Source organism: Macrobrachium rosenbergii, chromosome 13 (assembly GCF_040412425.1).
Source record: "Macrobrachium rosenbergii isolate ZJJX-2024 chromosome 13, ASM4041242v1, whole genome shotgun sequence".
Taxonomy (NCBI): Eukaryota; Metazoa; Arthropoda; class Malacostraca; order Decapoda; family Palaemonidae; genus Macrobrachium; species Macrobrachium rosenbergii.
This window is the reverse complement of record NC_089753.1, coordinates 69,832,855-69,842,843: the sequence shown is the minus strand read 5'-3', so window position 1 is coordinate 69,842,843 and position 9,989 is coordinate 69,832,855.

Below are 9,989 nucleotides of genomic sequence, written 5' to 3'. Positions count from 1 at the left end.
ATTGAACTAACAAAATAATGAATAAATTTTGTTAACCATCTAACCTTAGTATTAGACTGTATGATTAAGTCTCATCACATGATTGAGTATGTGATGATTGATTGAGCTATTACCAATGGCACTTAATATAAAGTGTAAAATTCAAAGATGTTAGAATTAAATACTTTGCAACTGCTGCCTCTGTAACTGATTTATGATCATAAGATTTTATTGACAGTAGTCAACCCTTCTACGTTTAATGTAATTCCATTACCATTAATGTCAACACAAAAGTTTGTGAACTTGATTTAACTTAATAAGACATCCAAGAGGAATGAAATAGGATGAGGAGTAATTTGATACAAGTGACTTGCTGAGGCAGACATGTTCGCCCAATTAAAGGCACAACATATTTACTTGTTGGGGGAGCTTATGCTACAAGATTATGTGGATGGTATGGTTGCAGCTACATGTCTTATACCAAGCAAGCCTACTCACCTCAGTTTAGAAGAAAACGAATAACCAAAGAGCACAGCCAACTTGTTTTTCAGGTCAGCTAGACCCTCCAGATTTGGAGCTTGCCTTCATTCATCGTTATATATATATATATATATATATATATATATATATATATATATATATATATATATATATATATATATATATATATATATATATATACTGTATATGTGTGTGTGTGTGTATACAGTGAACCCCTTGTATTTGTGGGGGATGCATCCCACACACCCCCGCGAATAGGTCAAATCCGTGAATGCTTAAAAACCTCTAAAAACACTTAGAACTGCCCATTTTGATAGCTTAAACCAAGAAAAACCATGTTAAAATGCTTATACCTGGGTATTTTAATAGTTTTATCACAAAGTGCATTTATTCATGAAAATTATATGAAAATACAGTAATTAGTGAATATTTCTCAGTGAAAAATACCGCGAATGGGCGAATTTTCCGCTAATGATGGGTAGATATGTTCCACAGAGCAACCCACGAATGCATGAGTCCATGAACCATGAGAACGCGAATACAGCGGGTTTACTGTATATATATATATATATATATATATATATATATATATATATATATATATATATATATATATATATATATATATATATATATATATATATATATATATATATATATATATATATATATATATATATATTATATATATATATATATATATATATATATATATATATATATATATATATATATATATATATATATATATATATATATATATATATATATATATATATATATATATATATATATATATATATATATATATATATATATATATATATATATATATATATATATATATATTTCTTCAGAAGAAAAGAAAACAAGAAAGGCAGAAGGAAAAGATCTGCACGCAACCCTCACGAAGTAATCTATCTTCCTCTGGGAAGAACAAAAATGAGAAAAGTCAGAATATACTTGGAACAGGATGAGAATTTCAAAGCTTGAAGTAAGGAGAAGCAAAAAAGTTTTTGAATTGTATAACTTTAACATTACGTACATACATATAAAGATACCTGTAAAATGGTTCTGTATCCGTTGTGAAATATCTTTTAATAACAGAATGGTGGGAGCAATTGTTATTAAATGATAGCTAGATCTGAAAGCCATAGCAGGAAAAGTTATCAGTGGGAGTCAGAGGAACAAAAGCAGAAAATTTAGTGAATGCTGCGCCTTTCATCACAAGAAGATAAAGAGGTAAAACTGGATGTCCAGAGAAGTATAGTGATTTTAACAGAGGAGAGAAAGGCGATAGCAATAAAAGGAATAAATCTAAGGACAACGCCATTGACACATGAGAAAATTGCCATCATAAAGAATTTAACTAATGAAAACTTTAATCTGGAAGATATATCTTCATCTGCCCAGTGCTGACTTTGTTTTTCCCTTGTATGTGATAAAAATTTTAGGTTATCATCAGGCACTGCCCTATGTTTTTCTCAAAATGCAAATGATAGTCTAGAAATCGTGTCAAAACTAATATATATATATATATATATATATATATATATATATATATATATATATATATATATATATATATATATATACATACATACACACACACACACACACACACACACACACATATATATATATATATATATATATATATATATATATATATATATATATATATATATATATATATATATATATATATATAGACAAAATCCAAAATCGAAGGAAAGAGAGGCAATGGAGTGCTGCAAGGCCTTTTGACGTTAGTCCCTTACTAAGCAGACTGAAGAAATGTAAAAATAAGTTTACAAAGAAAGCTCATGTAAATGACAGATGGTATTGCAAACGAAAAAATATGTACCTGGGATCCAGCACAACTGAAGAATTAGTAGAACAGCTAAAACAGGGTTGAATATTTAAGAAGTTTTACAAACAATTAGGCTCAACCGTTCAGAAAAGGGGACAGGACAATTACAAGATTATACAAGGGGGTGACTGATCACCAAAATATTATAAAAACTCGACTCAATCATTCTTTTTGGTGAGCAAACAACATTTTTACAACAAAAATTATATTAAACATTTGAACACATTGAATATATATATAAGGTAACTAATTTGTAATTAATTCAGTGATTTTGCTCAGACTGGCCAATATAAAAAGAGTAGTCCAAACATGGAATTTTATATATTATGTTGATGTTTTCTTTAGGGCTATTTTTTTTATTAACATTCCTTTCAGTGTGTTATTATAGGAAAAAAACGAGGTTGACATTGAATGATTTTAACAGTGATTTTATGTTTTCAAAACCACTAAAAATAAGGTAAGCTAAGAATGTTCTTGTTGGTTTCTTTCTCCATGTTACTTTCACTATAAAATTTTTGTGAATAATTACATAAATCTGTACCTATTTTTTTATGTAATCGATTTCTTGATCCAAATGCTGGGACTGACAATGCGCAAAGGTCCTAAAAATATAGAATAAAAAAATGATATTTTTAAATTAAGGTGAGGCCTGAATGAAAATATACATAATTAAGGTTGTTGGTTGGTTTCCCACTCTCTTAAAATTGTATATGGAATTCTGTGAAAAGATATTTAGCTAATATTTATACTCCTTTAAAGTAGTATAGATATGTTGACGATATTTTAAGTGTTTTGCCTGCTGGTATTGATGTAAATGATTTACTCTCTAATTTGAATAACCATCAAGTTTACTTTAGGATTGGAAAAAGACAATTGTCTCCCTTTCTTAGATGTTTTAATACACAGAGAACCATTCCAATGCAAATTCAGTATTTAAAGGAAACCAACCAACAACTTAACTTATGTCAATTTTTATTTAGGCCATCACCTTAATATCAAAATATAAATTTTTTCTTCTATATTTTAAGTTCTATAGTGAAAGTAACATGGAGAAAGAAACCCCCATGAACATTCTTAGCTTGCCTTACTTTGTTAAAATCTTTTAATGTCAACCTAGTTTTTTTCCTATAATAACACACTAAAAGGAATGCTAATAAAAAATAGCCTTAAAGAGAACAACATATATATTCTATAATAAAATTCCATGTTTGGACTACCCCTCTTTTTTATATTGGCCAATCTAGCAAATATTTAGATGTACGTATTAAACAACATTATTATTCTGTCAAAACTGAGCAAACATCCAATGCCATACGCATTTATTTAAATGACAAATCTCACTGGATAAATTGGACTGAAAGTTCAGTGGTTGCCAGATCGAAAGATTTCTTCATGAAACCTTTAGAAACCGCTGTTATACATCTTACTTCCAGCTGTAATTTTAATCTTAGCCCTGGCATGTATTATTTGGACCCCTTTATTAGAAAAACGTTCAACAACGACCTAAAAGATAAAATCACTGACTTAATTACAAATTAGTTACATTACACATATTTTCTATGTTTTCGTATGTTTAATATATTATTTTGGGAAAATGTTTATCTTGTAAAAATTTTTATTGTTTACACACACACACAAAAAATTATTGAGTTGTACTTTTATAAGAATTTTTATGGTCAATCGCCTTCATGTATAATCTTAATTGTCGTGTCCCTACCTCTGAACGGTTTCGTCCTAATCCTTTGTAAAATCTCTTAAATATTTAGTCTTGTTTTCTTCAGTCTGCTAAGTAAAGGACTATAAGTCGAAAAGGCCTTGCAGCACTTCATTGTTTTCTTCCTTCGTGAGTTTTGCTTTATTTATATATTCATCACTTATCATATTTTTTGTGATTCAGTTATATATATATATATATATATATATATATATATATATATATATATATATATATATATATATATATATATATATATATATATATATATATATATATATATATATATATATATATATATATATATATATATATATATATATATATATATATATATATATATATATATATATATATATATATATATATATATATATATATATATATATATATATATATATATATATATATATATATATATATATATATATATAGTAGCCTTAGGTTCAAGTTAAACAACCTCATTCACCACATGGATTATAAACTAAAAGTCCCATTGAGATAAGTGATTAGAATAACAAACATAAAGACGATTGTATAATAAACCATCACGAACAAAGAACTAGGCCAGATTCTTAAATGTGCTTTAGGCTATGGCTTATCATATTCTATTAGTGATGACATATCGTGCACAAACATCATCTCAGATATCCAAACTGGAAAAGAAAAACACAATTGTATCACCTTGAATTAATTAAGTTAAAGGTCTTTTCTTCGGCTTATTTCAAATACCTAATAAAATAGTGAATTTCCAAAAAAGGTTTATAGATGTAATTCATGAAACGAAGACATAAAAGTTTACACATTTCTAAAGCCAACAAACCAAATTGTTTTTTTTAATAATGGATAAAATTAGCTATGCTGAAAAATGAAAATCTTATTATCTGATTCTAGTGCTTACAAAAAACTACGAAAAGTATTGCAAACGAAAAAATATGTACCTGGGATCCAGCACAACTGAGGAATTAGTAGAACAGCTAATTCTAAAATAAAAGGTATACCAATCGAATTCGGTTCAATAAAAGAGTGTCAACGATTGGCCCATCCTTACCTTACATGTACGGATTAATCAAAACCCATAAAAGAGATTTTCCTATTCGGCACATTATCAGTTTAACCAGTCCTATTAGTTATAAAATTTCTAAATATCTAGTTAGTTATAAAATTTCTAAATATCTAGTTAAATTATTATCACATTTTCCTGGGTACTATTTCAAAATTCCAATTTACAAAAACTCTTGATTTCTGTACTCGACTTTCTCCCATATTGAATTATCCAGTACTGACAAACTAACCAGTTTTGATGTGACATCTTTATTTACTAAAGTTCCTATTGATGACTTACTTCAATATATATCACAACATTTGGAATTGTATAATCAAGAATTACCTACCCATTTTATTGTTGATTTGATATCCCTTTGTATAAAAATTTGTAAATGCACTTTCAATGATAATTTTTGTTAACAAATATTTGGTATGGCTATGGGGAACCCTCTTTCGCCACTTTTGTCTAATATTTACATGGAATTCTTTGAATATAGACTTATTCCAAGAAATCTATTCTCTAAGATGTTTTGGGTTAGATATGTAGCAAAATTATTTTGTATTGTAAAAGAAAATGTAAATATTCCTAATTTCTTGCAAACAATTAATAATCTTGTGCTATCCATAAAATTCACAACAGAATATAAAGAAAGTAATTGTATACCATTTTTGGATGTCTTAGTTATTAGAAATAACACCAATTTTTGTTTTAGATATATAGGAAACCTAAGAATAATTTGTCATATATTCATTTTTACTCTAACCATGCTAAACAAATTGAGGTGTACATTTTCAGTATGTATCTTAGAGCTCTTGAATTTGTATTCTGAATTTTTGGAAGAGGAGTTGAAAATTATTGATGAAATAGGAGTTTTTATGTTACCCTCCATATTTTTTAGAACTTGTAAAAATAAAGCAAAAAGACACATTACAATCCAAGCAATGGATTCTCCTTCAGCTCCTTGTTCTATGTCTGTTGACAGCAACGCTTCCCATGTCCACACACCACACACACACACACACACACACACACACACACACACACACACACACACAAACATATATATATATATATATATATATATATATATATATATATATATATATATATATATATATATATATATATATATATATATATATATAGTTATAATCAAAATAATATGTGATCCTTTCATCACACATTAACAGAGGGTAAAAAAAATGATGGGGTGTAGGTTCTGACCAATTTCGACTTTATTTCCAAGTTATTGATGAAGAACTGATACATCTATATATATAAAAATGCATTGAGCAGTTTCAACCACACTTGATATACATATGACTTACCATCTGGGAAATAATGCTGTGGGGGTAAGACATTACTGGCACCAAAGGGAGGTGAGTGAGAAGGGGTGGAAAGTAAAAATTACAGAAAATGACAGATATTAGTGTCTAATCCATAGTTTTTGAGGTCGCTGAGATGAATAGTGACACTCCCGATGCCATCTACGTCCAAGTTCAGCCCAGGGTGACGTAAAAATAACCAAAACGACAAATATTAGTGTCTAACCCATAGTTTTCGGGGTTGCTGAGAGGAATAGTGACACTCCCCATGAGTTTTAAGTCCAAGTTTAGCCCTGATAGGAAGCATGTGGGAAGGGGTGACCTGTAAAAATAACTGAAAGCCACAGATATTAGTGTCTAATCCATAGTTTTTGAGGTTGCTGAGATTAATAATGACACTCCTGATGACCTTCAAGTTTAAGTTCAGCCCTGATAGAAAGAGGGGGTGAAACAGGGTCGGAAGGTGGTGACAAAAAAATAACCAAAACGACAGATATTAGTGACTAATCGATAGTTTTCGAGGTCCCTGAGAAGAATAGTGACACTCCCGATGCCCTTTAAGCCCAAGTTCAACCCCAATAGGGAAGGGGATGAGAAGGGGTTGGGAAGGGGGTGAAATGTAAAAATAATAGAGAACGACAGATATGAGTGTCTAAGCCATAGTTTTCGAGGTCACGGAGATGAATACTGATACTCCCGATGCCTTTAAGTCCAAGTTGAGTCCTGATAGGGAGGGGTGTGGGAAGGGGTGGGAAGGTGGTGACATGTAAAAATAACAGAAAACTACAGATATTAGTTGCTGAGACTAATAGTGAAACTCCAGATGCCCTTTAAGTCCACATTCAGCCCCAAGGAAGGCAGGGGGATGAAAAGGGGTGAAAAATAAAATGTAAAAAATTACAGTTATTAGAGTCTAATTCATAGTTTTCGAGATCGCTGAGATGAATAGAGGTACTCCCGATGCCCTTCAAGACCAAGTTCTGCACAAATAGGAATGGGGGTGAGAAGTGGTGAAATATAAAATGTCAAAAATGCTGGGCAATGTAACTGAAGCAACTATCTTAACAGGAATGAGAGAGAGAGAGAGAGAGAGAGAGAGAGAGAGAGAGAGAGAGAGAGAGAGAGAGAGAGAGTTTATTGTTGTCATTCAGAGATTTCCTAGGCAGCACCGGGTTGGTCATATAACATTGTTATAAATCACAGTACTGTATATATGATATAACAGATTTTTGGTTGAGGAGAAATAGTAGAGAAATATCTAAGGTCACTGAAATATTTGTTAATGAACACTAATATGAAGTCCAGAAATTGGGGAAAAGACTATAGACTAAAGTGCAATATAGGAACTATCTATTTGCTTCAATAAGATATACTCTATTTGTTATGAAAAGGGCTAAATATAAATTGTAAACTTGTTAATACTGGAAAATCCCTATAATCACTGTAAGTTTAGAGTTCTTTCATTGGAATCAATGGAAATTAAGAAGACAAGACAAGTTTTTGCATGACATGTCCTGTCATGCCAAAATACAGTGAAACAATCGAAGAAATAAAAAATAAAAATATAAAAATGGATAGAAAAGTAGAGGAAGGCACTAGAAAATGACAGAGGTTTCTCAAAAAATACAAATACTTATGTTGCTGAAGATGAAGAGTTGTGATTGCTTCAAGAGACTGTGAAACTGAGGCTAAAGATTATGAGGAAAACAATAAAAGAATTACGTTGTGCACGCATCAGAAATTTAAGCAATTAATGAAGAGAATGAAGAAATGATAAGCAGGAAGCTATGTCCCAGGCAACTCCTCATTGTACAGTACATGCATCTATAAAGGGTTCTGTTGTCTGTGCTCAAAGCATGAATCAGCTATGCCTTTAAGCCTAATGATGATTATAAAGAACAGTTTTTTCTGAGAGGAATAATAACTCTTGTTCTGATGCGCCAATATGGTAACGGAAGTTTAAGATGAAGAAAAACTGATGATGAACGAAGAGGCGAATAAGGTATGAAGCACAAAGAACAAGAAAACCAGTGACTTAGAACTATTACAATATTCTCCATGATAATGACACAATAGACTTAATAACTTTTTATGACACTTTTTACTCTAATGACTGCAACTTCCATCGTTAATGGACTTACTTACCATGTTATTAAGAAAATGAATTTTATGCCATTAGGTGATTGCCATGAAACGGATTTATTCATGGTACAAGATCCTTACATAAAGTGCATGAATTCATTCATTTTGTTACTGGTTTAATTTGATATTATTTCGAAACCAAGTTGCAAACTTTCATGTCTACAATAATCTAAATTAATAAAGGAAGCAGAACAATGTGAAAAAACATAGTTACTGATACAGAGGGACAGTTAAATGGTAAGAAAGTAGAGTACTGGAACAAGGTGATACAAGCTATAAGTAGATTTGCACTTTGATGTAGTAAGAAGGAAAACAAATGGGAGGAACCACCCAGCCGCCAAACCTTATTCAGTTTTCCTCTAAATACTATTCATGTCAGTAATTTCTGCAGCGGATATGAAAAAAATTCTGAAAAGCACTGTAAGCAATAGTAAATAGAATTAACAGTCTGAGAAACTTGTTTAAAATATCACTAGTAGTTGTCTTCTGGCTTTCTTTCTTTAAATCTTCAGATGAAGACCCTTAATGGTCAGAGTCAACAGACTATAAACCCAAGATGGCTCATAAATCAGCCTGCAGAGAGAGACAATTTAAAGGAAAAGGTGATCAGTAAATAAGTATGAGTGAATAGAAAGAAGACAGACACACCTGAATTCCCGAGCGTCAGCAGAAAGCAGGCATGAGTTTGCTCCTCGCCTAAACATTTGGCGATCAGAGGCTTTCACAACTGTACTGGGCAAACTATTCCTGATTTTAGTGATGGCAAAATAAAATTTCTGGCAAACTGTAGTATTAAACCTGATACTAGAAAACGAATGTTATTGGTAAACCAGTACTATTCGTTATCTATAAGATTAGGTCGTGCAAACAAACTATAAAATTATCGAGAAAAAAAAATCACACTCTGGTTCTGCACAATCTTAAGTAGTATAGACTGATGGCAGCATGGCTATAGGAAAGGAATATCGGAAAGCTAGTCCGCTATTCTCGAGGCCAGATGCACAACGAAAGTTTTGATGAATTATGGAATCATTTAAAAACAAGAAAAACAAATTTCCCGATATTCTTCTTCCTTGTAGTTCTCAAAAGGGATTATGCCTAAAAATATGGGGTAGGTGATATGTTGTAAAATAGGCGGAGGTAATCGCTAAATGTCATTTAGTCAAATAGAAACTGTTAGGCAATTATAAATGCAAAAAGTTGTAATTATTCATTTCTTTTTTATCGTTCTCAGAAGCCTTCGTAATCCACGGTTGAAAAAATAATGATTAGGCTACTAAATGGTATCAGGACCACGATAAACGAATATGCTGATAGAGTCACATTGATATTTTTTATTTGGGAACACTACTCGTTGATTGCGTTTTGTTCCTAGAAATATATCAGGAAAGTTGAATGGTTAAGGAG